Genomic DNA, 13,033 nt, shown 5'->3' with positions numbered 1-13,033 from the left:
AAGTGAGGGGGAAGTGCAATTCTTACATGATGTTTTCCTTCATACACAAAGTTTTTATTTTTTTAAAATCTTCCTAACATTTTACAAATTTAGAGGCCAAAGTATGGAACAGTTCATTAATTATCTCAGGTGATGTAACTAGGAAGTAGAGCAGAATAGCTGTAGCTCAGAGTAACAGTGGGGACTTCCCTGGTGGTCCATGGCTAAGACTCCACACTCCCCATTCCCTTTCATTTGCATCGTGAGAACTCTTCAGTCCCTGACTGGGGAACCAGATCCCACATGCCACAACTAAGAATTCTCGTGCCATGACTGAAAGAGCCTGCATGCCACAAGTAAGACCTGGCGAAGCCAAAATCAATAAGTAAATAAATATGTTTTAAAAAGTAACATTGGCCTTTTATCTTCCCAATCAATGTTCCGTCAATTTTTACTTTACAAGTTCCCTCATAAAACATGATTTCCACTGCTTCCAGAGAAGCAGTGACCCTGGCTGGGTCACTTCTCGCTGCTCTTTCTGCAGCAGCCGCCCTCCTTGCAGCCTGTGCTACACTGGATCACCAGACTTATCTTCCTCAAAGATCACTTTCATGCTAGTCACTTGCCTGTTCAACAGCCTTCAGTGACTTTCCACTGCCTGTGAGGAGGAAGACCAAAGTCCTTGCCCCAGTCCAGACTGCCTGCCATGTCACATTCTTTTCAGTAGTAAACTTTCTGAACTCTCAGTTCTTGCAAAACCGGTCTATCCTTTAATTTTATTTTGTGCATTCCCCCAGTTCCGTTCCGTTGCTCAGTCGTGTCCGACTCTTTGCGACCCCGTGGACTGCTACGTAGCCTACCAGACTTCTCTGTCCATGGGATTCTCCAGGCAAGAATACTGGAGTGGGTTACCATTTCCTTCTCCAGGGGATCTTCCCGACCCAGGGATCGAACCCAGGTCTCCCACATTGGAGGCAGATGCTTTAACCTCTGAGCCACCAGGGAAGCCCCAGTAGGCGAGTTTTTTTCATGCAGTCAGTGACTAATCACGTGTATATTGTGGAATGTTGCATCTGAAGTGGGGAAAGGGAAAATGTGTGAACTTACACATTTACCAAGTATATTCTGGGCATCTATAGAGTCAGGCATGAGATGTTGGGAGGTAGGAATTAAGAAGTGAAGTGAAAGCGTTACTCGCTCAGTTGTGTCTGATTCTTTGCGACCCCATGGACAGAGGAGCCTGGCAGGCTATCGTCCATATAGCCAGACCGTATGGCTAGACTGTAGCCTGCTAGGCTCCTCTGTCCATGGAGTTCTCCAGGTAAGAATACTAGAGTGGGTGGCCATTCCCTTCTCCAGGGAATCTTCCTGACCCAGGAATCGAACCTGGGTCTCCCGCATTTCAGGCAGATTCTTTACCATCTGAGCCACCACAGAAACAGAAACAGAAAACAACAGGTGGTTTTGGAAGAAAGTATAGTTCCTCATTAGAAGAGAAGCAGAAAGGTAATCCAAGGTGCATTAGTTTCCTCTGACTGCTGTAACAAATTACCACAAACTTCGTATTAAAATGGCAGAAATTTATCCTTTCAAGGCTCTGGAAGCCAAGTCTGAAATCAGATCACTGAGCGGAAATCATGGTGATAGCAGGTCTCTTCTCCCTCTGGAGGCTCCAGAGGAGATCCCATCCTTGCTTCTTCCAGCTGCTGGTGGCTGCCAGCTTTCCTTGGCTTGTGGTCACTTCAGTCCAATCTCTGCCTATGTGGTCAATTGCCATTTCCTCTTCTGTGTGTGTCAAATCTCATTCTGCCTCTCTCTCTTTTTAAAAAGATTTATTTATTTATTTATTTGTCTGTGTTCTTTCTTCATTGTTGTGCATGGCCTTTCTCTAGTTGCAACGACCAGGGGCTACTCTTTGCTGTGGTGCATGGGATTCTCATTATGGTGGCTTCTCCTGTTGGGGAGCATGGGCTCTAGGCCCGAGAGATCCAACAGTTGCTGCACGTGGGCTCAGAAGTTGCAGCTTGAGGGCTCTAGAGCACTGGCTCAGTAGTTGTGGTGCACAGGCTTAGTTGATTCGAGGCATGTGGGATCTTCCTGAACCAGGGTCTGATCCCGTGTTCTCTGTATTAGCATGTGGATTCTTAACCAGGGAAGCCCCTGCTTCTCTTTTATAAGGACATTTGTGATTACGTTTGTGGTCCACCCAGATAATCTAGATAATCTTCCTATCTTAAGATCCCAAATTTAAATCACACAAGCCCCACACAGACCTTTTTTTTTCCATATAAGATAATATTCACAGGTTCCAGGAATTAGGATGTGAATATGTTTGAGGGGCCATTATTCAACCTACTATACAAATCTGAAATAGTAAAAGTAGAAGATTTTCACATATTAAAAATAGAGTATTTAATACTAAGTAATAAGAATTTTTAAAAATTGATCTGTATTTTTTAATTCACTAATGTAGTTTGAACTGTGGTGTTGAAGAGTCTTGAGAGACCCTTGGACTGCAAGGAGATCCAACCAGTCCATTCTAAAGGAAATCCGTCCTGGGTGTTCATTGAAAGGATTGATGCTGAAGGTGAAACTCCAATACCTTGGCCACCTAATGTGAAGAGTTGACTCATTGGAAAAGACCCTGATGCTGGGAGGGATTGGGGGCAGGAGGAGAAGGGGCCAACAGAGGATGAGATGGCTGGAGGGCATCACCGACTCAATGGACATGAGTTTGGGTAAACTCCAGGAGTTGGTGATAGACAGGGAGGCTTAGCATCCTGCAATTCACGGGGTTGCAAAGAGTCAGACAAGATAGAGCGACTGAACTGAGCTGAACTGAATGTAGTTGTATCATTTAGAAATTGTATTCAACTACTTGTAAAAAAGCATTTCCCACTGTCTCTTTCAAAAATGGTAAGTTAAACGGATACAAATTTAATTTTCCTTTATGAAGTGGTAGGCAACCCAGGGCTGACTAGAATGCAGCTTTAAGAAAACATCAGAGGCCCAGTATATTCCCATGTTCACGCTCTACCAAACCTGGATTCCACCTTCAGAGTCACTTAATGGTCCAAGATGGCTGCTGGAGCTCCAGGCATTACATCCAGATCAGAATGACATCAGAAAGGTATAGCACTTTCTCCTTACATCTTAATGTCTAAACTATACTAGATGCACTCAGATGCAAAGTTGGAAAACATAGTTTTCTACCTACACATATTATCCAATTTCTTTTTCATTAAAAAATTTTTTTTTATTGTTATATAGTTGATTTACAATGCTGTGTTAGTTTCAGGTATACAGTAAAGTGAATCAGTTATATATATATATATATATATATATATATATACTCTGTTTTAATTTACTATAATTACTATTATTTTTTTGGCCCTGTGGTACAGCTTATGGGATCTTACTTAGTTCCCTGAACAGAGATCAAACCCAGACCCTTAGCAGTGGAAGCATGAAACCCTAACCACTGAACCGCCAGGGAACTCCCAATCCACTTTTTAGCTTCATTTTTTCGTATAAATCAGAGTATTGAGTACAGTTCCCTGTGCTATGCAGTTGGTCCCCCAATTTCTTTTCTAAGAGAGAAGGAGGGACAGATATTGAAAATCAAAAACACTTTTTTGAGCAACTTCTATATATAAAAGCTCAGCTTAGAGCAGACGTGTGTTATGATGGTCTCTGCCCTCAAGTGACTTGAAATCTAATCAGGGAGACAGAGTGGATAAATAAAAGATTTTTAAAAATACACTTAGTATCTAGTGAGTGATATAGGTAGTAAGCGTATGCTGTAGACTTTCTGAAAAACGTGAAGCAAATTGGCTTTAGAAACACCAGATGAATGAGGGAGCATATTCCAACTGGAGTTCATCATGAGCAAAAGTATAAAAGCGTGACTGGTCCTGAAGTGATTGGTACACACTTCGAGAACTATTTGGTTAGCTACACGTATGGAGGAAAGCAGTGTCCCACAGTAACCTACAGTCCCTCCCAGAGAGAGGAAGGAAGGGATCCAGTTTTATGTATAGTGAAAGAAATAATAAGAATAGTTAGCCTGTTCCAGGAACTCTATTAAAAGCTTTACAAACATTTCACATTCTTGTAACAATTCTGCGAGATCAGAACAGTATTTATTTATTGAGTTTTGGTCTGCTCAGCATTCCTTACCCCACTCCAGTACTCTTGCCTGGAGAATTCCATGGATGGAGGAGCCTGGTAGGCTGCAGTCCATGGGGTTGCTGAGGGTTGGACATGACTGAGCGACTTCACTTTCACTTCCATGCATTGGAGAAGGAAATGGCAACCCACTCCAGTGTTCTTGCCTGGAGAATCCCAGGGACGGGGGAGCCTGGTGGGCTGCCGTCTATGGTGTCGCACAGAGTCAGACATGACTGAAGTGACTTAGCAGCAGCAGCATTCCTTATTTCCAGTTATAGGCATGGACACATTCAGAGGCTCAAACAAGCAGACTTTCTCCTAGAAATCTGGATCTTGAGTAGTGACACATATGGATGGAATGAAATTATTGGTTCATTAAGTGGAGGCACCATTTGGAAAGGTGCATGAGTGGCTGCTACTGTGACTTTGGAGCTTTGTCTTCTGATAGTATAGCCTATTCTTCAGTACCAGGAGTCAACCAGTACTTTTCCAAAACACCTCTTCTGATTGCTTTATTTTGGTCAGAGCTAGTTTTTGTTGCTTACAATAGGAGAACTCCAACGTTTTCACTCTCAGAGAATGTGTTAAAAGCAACAGATGCTGGGGCATACGAGGTGGGTATTTGGAATTGCTTTTCAGTTCAAAATTGGGTAGGAGGCAATTAGATTTCTGTTCATATTTCAAGATAGAAATGAGCAGGCTGTAGTACTCAGTGGTGAAATAGTTCAATTAGGTGAGCAGTTGTGTTGTGTGGGACTATGTGCCCAGAGCCATAAAGTTCTGGGAAAGGTGACGGGGGTTCTGTTTTAAAAGACATCAGATAATCTGATGCAAAGAATGAACATGGTCAAAACTTTAAAGTCTTCAAGGAACAGGATGACTCTCAAAATATTTAAGTAATTAAGATAAAAACAATTGCTTCCTGCTTGCAGCTGTAGAATGAGAGTCCTGAACATTAAATTCTACCACTGAAAATTCTGTCTTTTTAACTTTAATATTGAAGTAATGGCACATGGGAGGATTCCTGTAATTGAAATAGAGAAATCTAGGAGTATATAGGGGACTTGGAATCCTGAATTCTGAAGCCCTTCTAACTTCTCCCCACACTTTCTCTTTCTTTTACCCCTTCCTTCTAAGGGAGCCATATTCCCTTTCAGAAGTAACTCAGCATTTTTCTCAGTGTCCGATCCTTTGGTATTTTCTACTGATAACCATTTTCCCTGATAACTCAACATGGTCTCCAAGAGTAAACTGCAGAATCAGAGTGGAAAAGTTCAGCAATTAAACTTCAAGTTGTCACAGGGATCGATCAGCAAATTCTATCAAATGGGGCAAATGTCTGTAGGGATGTATTTTGAGGATCTCAGACCAAGGAGGGCAAAACATGAATTTGGATCAGGCCAAACTGATTGATACGGATTTACTCAGCAGACACTCCTTATAAAACGTATTAGTGTGTGGCATTGTCCTAAAGTAAACTTTGATTGTCCAGCCCAAACCTACACTGAATGTTGGCTCAGACTAAATGACAGAGGGCTAGAAATTCCTTGGCATAGTGTAGAGTAAGGGACTCAGGAGATAGAAATGCTGAATTTGATCTGTCAGGTATGTCTCCAATAGGGCCCATAATCTTTCCAAAGGAAATTCACTAATCATTCCGATAGGCTCTAATACTGCTTACAGCAGTTACCCATGAAGTGGGCTTTTTGATTCCTGTGGGACTGGAGGAGTCTGGGGTGGATACACCAGACGGTAGTTATTCACTACCAGGAGTAAAGCCGGCACAGTTTTGATATGAGGCAGAAGTTCCAATGTGATCAAAAGATATTAAGGAATGAAAATTAGAGATACCAGGAAGACTTCATGCAAAGCTGGGCACAATAAAGGACAGAAATGGTATAGACCTAACAAACGCAGAAGATATTAAGAAGAGGTGGCAAGAATACACAGAAGAATTATACAAAAAGATCTTCATGATCCAGAAAACCACGATGGTGTGATCACTCACCTAGAGCCAGACATCCTGGAATGCAAAATCAAGAGGGCCTTAGGAAACATCACTATGAACAAAGCTAGTGGAGGTGATGGAATTCCAGTTGAACTATTTCAAATCCTAAAAGATGAACTGTTAAAGTGCTATACTCAAAATGCCAGCAAATTTGGAAAACCCAGAAGTGGCCACAGGCCTGGAAAAGGTTAGTTTTCATTCCAATCCCACAGAAAGGCAATGCCAAAGCATGTTCAAACTACCGCACAATTGTACTCATCTAATGGCAAGCTGAAACTGCAATACTTTGGCCACCTCATGCGACGAGTTGACTCACTGGAAAAGACTCTGATGCTGGGAAAGGTTGGGGGCGGGAGGAGAAGGGGACGACGGAGAATGAGATGGCTGGATGGCATCACCGACTCTGTGGACATGAGTTTGAGTGTACTCCGGGAGTTGGTGATGGACAGGGAGGCCTGGCGTGCTGTGATTCATGGGGTCGCGGAGAGTCGGACACGACTGAGCGACTGAACTGAACTGAACTGAATGGCAAGCCACTCCAGTATTCTTGCCTAGAAAATCCCATGGACAGAGGAGCCTGGTAGGCTGCAGTCCATGGGGTCGCTACAAGTTGGACACGACTGAGTGACTTCACTTTCACGTGTTGGAGAAGGAAATGGCAACCCACTCCAGTGTTCTTGCCTGAAGAATCCCAGGGATGGTGGAGCCTCGTGGGCTGCCGTCTATGGGGTTGCACAGAGTCGGACACGACTGAAGTGACTTAGCAGCAGTAGTAGCACACGCTAGTAAAGTAATGCTCAATATTCTCCAAGCCAGGCTTCAACAGTACATGAACTGTGAACTCCTAGATGTTCAAGCTGGATTTAGAAAAGGCAGAGGAGCCAGAGATCAAATTGTCAACATCCATGGGATCATCAAAAGAGCAAGAGTTCCAGAAAAGCATCTACTTCTGTTTTATTGACTATGCCAAAGACTTTAACTGTGTGGATCACAACAAACTGTGGAAAATTCTTAAGGAGATGGGTATACCACACCACCTGACCTGCCTCCTGAGAAATCTGTATGCAGGTCAAGAAGCAACAGTTAGAAATGGACGTGGAACAATAGACTGGTTCCAAATAGGGAAAGGAGTACGTCAAGGCTGTATATTGTCACCCTGCTTGTTTAACTTATATGCAGAGTACATCATGCTAAATGCCAGGCTGGATGAAGCACATGCTGGAATCAAGATTGCAGGGGGAAAGATCAGTCATTTCAGATATGCAGATAACACCACACTTATGGCAGAAAGTGAAAAACTAAAGAGCCTCTTGATGAAAGTGAAAGAGGAGAGTGAAAAAGTTGACTTAAAACTCAACATTCAGAAAACTAAGATCATGGCAACTGGTCACGTCACTTCATGGCAAACAGGTGGGGAACAATGGAAACAGTGACAGACTTTAGTTTTGGGGGCTCCCAAATCACTGCAGATGGTGACTGCAGCCATGAAATTAAAAGACACTTGCTCCTTGGAAGGAAAGTTATGACCAACCTAGATAGCATATTAAAAAGCAGAGACATCACTTTGCCAACAAAGGTCCATCTAGTCAAGGCTATGGTTTTTCCAGTGGTCATGTATGGATGTGAGAGTAGGACTATAAAGAAAGCTGAGGGCTGAAGAACTAATGCTTTTGAACTGTGGTGTTGGAGAAGACTCTTGAGAGTCTCTTGGACTGCAAGGAGGTCCAACCAGTGCATCCTAAAGGAAATCAGTCCTGAATATTCATTGGAAGGACTGATGCTGAAGCTGAAACTCTAATACTTTGGCCACCTGATGTGAAGAATTGATTCACTGGAAAAGACCGTGATGCTGGGAAAGATTGAAGACAGGAGAAGGGGCTGACAGAGGATGAGATGGTTGGGTGGCATCACTGACTCAATGGACATGAGTTTGAGTAAGCTCCGGGAGTTGGTGATGGACAGGGAGGCCTGGCGTGCTGCAGTCCATGGGGTCTCAAAGAGTCGGACACGACTGAGTGATTGAACTGAAATGAGATCCACAGACAACTCTGCATTTTACCATGGGGTTCCCAGGAGTGTAAGCACTGGATCTTCCACTAAGATATCATACCCACTGTCCCAAATGGCATGTTTAGCAAGCAGAGACTTCTGTCAAACCACCTTGATAGATAGTCAGGAGGAGTTAACTGACACCCACAGAGGGCCTTGATTGGAGTGGAGGCTGGGTCCCTTTAGGAAAGATGCTATAATATTCTCAAATATCAACATTCTGAACCTACTTCCTGGGCTTCCCTGTAGCAGCTTCCCTAGTAGCAGTGCCCTGTGAGATGGGAGATATCCAGACTCTTTAAAGACCATTGGAAATTGGCTCTGATTGAAACTATAACTTCTCAAATGCCGCTCCCATCTGCCAGAGTGAAGGCTTATGGGGAGCAGATGGAATATGGGCTTCTGACTTAGTTGAACTCGAGGTACCCCAAGCGGGACTCCAAGCTCACTCTGTGGCTGGTATTCCAATTCCTGAGAGCATTTTTGGAACACATGACCTTAGCAAATTGGCTCCCTGAACTGTGGAGTAAGAATTACCATTGGAGGTAGTTTAGCAGCAAAGGATTCGGTTGCTAGCTCCTCGAAAGTCAATAAAGAGGCAAGTTTGTGGAAAGCTAAGTTTGCTCTATTTTGGATGCTGGCAACCCCAGGGTTGGGGGTGGATGGGAAGGTGAAAGTACCCTCCCTCACTGACAATCAGGGGGCTAGAACTTTTATAGACTAGGGGAGGGGGCTACATGTAGAAACAGCACAGTCATCTCTGACAGTCATTTTGAAATTGATCATGTGGTGGTCTAATCAGTGTCATCTTGACCTTTTTAAGTACAGCTAATCTTCTGTTTCAGGGTTGTTCTTTTCTCATTTCCTTGAGGCCAATTCTCAGAATTGCAGTAGCTTAAATCATGGCTTCCCTGATAACTCAGTTGTTAAAGAATCTCCCTGCAATGCAGGAGACCCTGGTTCAATTCCTGGATTGGGAAGAGCCTCTGGAGAAGGGATAGGCTACCCACTCCAGTATCGTTAGGCTTCCCTGGTGGCTCTGCTGGTGAAGAATTGGCCTGCAATGTGGGAGACCTGGGTTAGATCCCTGGGTAGGGGAGATCCCCTGGAGAATGGAAAGTCTACCCACTCCAGTATTCTGGCCTGGAGAATTCCATGGACTGTAAGGAGTTGGACATGACTGAATGACTTTCACTTTTCAAATCATAGCTTACAGTTTGGTCATCAAGTACTTTATTTCTTCCACCTGGTGAGGGTTTCAGTCTATAGAACAGCTCACATTCTGGTTCAGAATATTCTCTATAGTACTTGTGGAGGAACTGGAGGTCCTTGACTTTGCTTAATGACTACATTATTATTATTTGGTTTCCTTTGACTGTTTTCCTTCATTTCTACATTTTCTCACTTCTCTGATGAAACTTATTCTTTGGCTAAAGTTTTTCCACAGACAAAAGGCAGGAAGAGGACTTGGTGGGGATGGGGGCGGGGAGCCAGGACTCTAGTGTCTTGCTCTGTTTCAGAAGGACCAGAAGATGCCACTGGTGTTTCCGTTACCTGAAAAAATTATAAATGTGAATTAAAGCTACATTTTGAGTGGAGCTGCAGAAATTCATGCCAGTATCGGACATTAGGAAGACGTAGACTCGGTGATTTCTGTCACACTCCCCACTTCCTGTCATGTTTCTAATTAGAATGAAGAATGATAGGGGACTGTGCTAAAGTGAACAAGGTGGTGATTTCAGTTTGGTTGAGGTTCCACAGATGATCTCCTTACGAAGCAAATGAATACATCTCGTGGCATTCAGTTTGCAGCTACCGATGTGGTTGAAAGCATTTTCTCCATTCAGATGAATAGGTTTGGCATCACTTGAAGGATAAGTAGAACAGCTTAACTGTCTTGCTTAGGGTTGTGTCAGTTCTGATTCTGAATCATAACACATGGCCTGTAGGGATCCTGATCAGGGGTTGGCAAATGTTTTCTGTAAAGGGCCAGATGGTAAATACTTTTGGTATCAGTCCATGTGGTTTTGGTTGCATCCACTCCACTTTCATGTTAGAGTGGCCACAGACAGTATGTAAGTGGATGAGTATGGCTGGGTTCCAGTAGAACTTTATTTACAAAAGCAAACTGCAGGCTGGATTTGGTCCGTGTGCTGCAGTTGGCCAACTCCTGATCTTAACCATCAACATCTATAGGACATTGTGCTAGTCCTACAGTGATGACAATGTGCGGGCAGGACCTGGAGAGAGAAAGTGCCCTGTGACAGAGGGTGAGAGAGAGAGTCTGAGAAATACAGGAATGTGCCATCCCACTGAAATCCAGAGGGAAGTTTAATAATAAAGAAAGGTGAAGGTCAAGTTCTTTATCTCAAGCTCCCTACCACTAAGAATGTGGCACTATGTTTGCTACATTTCTTTGTTTTTGGGGCCAATCTGTACCATGTTTAGGTAACTTCTTTTGTCCCTTAATAGGAAATCAGAAGAGCAGCCTGTGGCTCTATGGTTAATTTTTTTTTTGGCCATACCGCATGATATATGGGGAATCTAAGTTCCCTAATCAGGGATTGAACTTGTGCCCCTGCAGTGGAAGTGCAGAGTCTTAACTACTGGACCACTGGGGGAAGTCCTGGTTTATATATATATATATATATTTTTTTTTAATTCTGTTCACACCAGGTTTGTCTACACCTGAGTGGAGGCTACATCTTTCAGTGTGTGCATGGAAATGGTGGTGGGCATGAGTAGGGATGGTGTCAGATTGGCCAGAAAGGCACCTTGCCTACCTCTGTGAGTAATTTATGAGTCAGTCTCCTGGAAGGACTGTGGTATTACACATCACGAAACCCCAAAAGATGAATAGAGATCTCAGATTTCCTCTTAAGCAGAATAACAGTTTACCTTACCTTGATGTTAAGAGCTTGTCAAGGAGCTTGCTTATTCCAAACTGAACCTCCATTCTATTTAGGCAGATTGTCTATAAACTTAACATCAGAAATTTGCTGAGTTTTATATGGAAGGTAAAGGGGACAAGCAAGTAAGAAAGAAGGCAGGTGGAAGAGAAAGCTGACATAATCAATGGTAATGTAAAAAGTTAACTTCTTATTTAATGTAAAAAAAACCCCTCTTATTTACAAAAGGAAATGGAGACTTAATCAAAAACATTTAGATAACATGGAAAAGGACAAAGAAAAAAGAAACAAAAATAATTTTTTCAGCCAGAGATAAACATCACTAACAGACAGCTTATTCCAACCTAATATTTTTTATGCTATGACTATGTATATATGTGTGTGTACGTATTTAGACAGAATGATAGTGTATATGCTCATTGACAGTCTCTTATTGCTGTTTGCATTTAGTTCAGTTCAGTCGCTCAGTCGTGTCTGACTCTTTGCGACCCCATGAATCACAGCACACCAGGCCTCCCTGTCCATCACCAACTCCCGGAGTTCACTCAAACTCATGTCCATCGAGTCAGTGATGCCATCCAGCCATCCCATTCTCTGTTGTCCCCGTCTCCTCCCATCCCCAATCCCTCCCAGCATCAGACTCTTTTCCAGTGAGTCAACTCGTCGCATGAGGTGGCCAAAGTATTGGAGTTTCAGCTTTAGCATAAGTCCTTCCAATGAACACCCAGGATTGATCTCCTTTAGAATGGACTGGTTGGATCTCCATGCAGTCCAAGGGACTCTCAAGAGTCTTCTCCAGCACCACAGTTCAAAAGCATCAATTCTTCGACGATCAGCTTTCTTCACAGTCCAACTCTCACATCCATACATGACCACGGGAAAAACCATAGCCTTGACTAGACGGACCTTGGTTGGCAAAGTAATGTCTCTGCTTTTTAATATGCTATCTAGGCTGGTCATAACTTTCCTTCCAAGGAGTAAGAGTCTTTTAATTTCCTGGCTACAATCAGCATCCGAAGTGATTCTGGAGCCCAAAAAAATAAAGTCTGACACTGTTTCCACTGTTTCCCCATCTATTTCCCATGAAGTGATGGGACCAGATGCCATGATCTTCATTTTCTGAATGTTGAGCTTCAAGCCAACCTTTTCACTCTCCTCTTTCACTTTCATCAAGAGGCCTTTGAGTTCCTCTTCATTTTCTCCCATAAGGGTGGTGTCATCTGCATATCTGAGGTTGCTGATATTTCTCCCGGCAATCTTGATTCCAGCTTGTGCTTCTTCCAGCCCAGCGTTCCTCATGATGTATTCTGCATATAAGTTAAATAAGCAGGGTGACAATATACAACTTTGACGTACTCCTTTTCCTATTTGGAACCAGTCTGTTGTTCCATGTCCAGTTCTAACTGTTGCTTCCTGACTTGCATACAGGTTTCTCAAGAGGCAGGTCAGGTGGTCTGGTATTCCCATTTCTTTCAGAATGTTCCACAGTTTATTGTGATCCACACAGTCAAAGGCTTTGGCATAGTCAATGAAGCAGAAATAGATGTTTTTCTGGAACTCTCTTGCTTTCTCCATGATCCAGCGGATGTTGGCAATTTGATCTCTGGTTCCTCTGCCTTTTCTAAAACCTGCTTAAAGATCTGGAAGTTCACGGTTCACATGTTGCTGAAGCCTGGCTTGGAGAATTTTGAGCATGACTTTACTAGCGTGTGAGATGAGTGCAATTGTGCGGTAGTTTGAGCATTCTTTGGCATTGCCTTTCTTTGGGATTGGAATAAAGACTGACCTTTTCCAGTCCTGTGGCCATTGCTGAGTTTTCCAAATTTGCTGGCATATTGAGTGCAGCACTTTCACAGCATCATCTTCCAGGATTTGAAATAGCTCAATTGGAATTCCATCATCTCCACTAGCTTTGTTC

This window comes from Moschus berezovskii, chromosome 1 (genome assembly GCF_049115385.1).
Source record: "Moschus berezovskii isolate FMDL1 chromosome 1, NW_MosBer_1.0, whole genome shotgun sequence".
Classification (NCBI taxonomy): Eukaryota; Metazoa; Chordata; class Mammalia; order Artiodactyla; family Moschidae; genus Moschus; species Moschus berezovskii.
The sequence above is the reverse complement of the archived record's forward strand: the minus strand, read 5'-3'. Positions refer to the sequence as shown.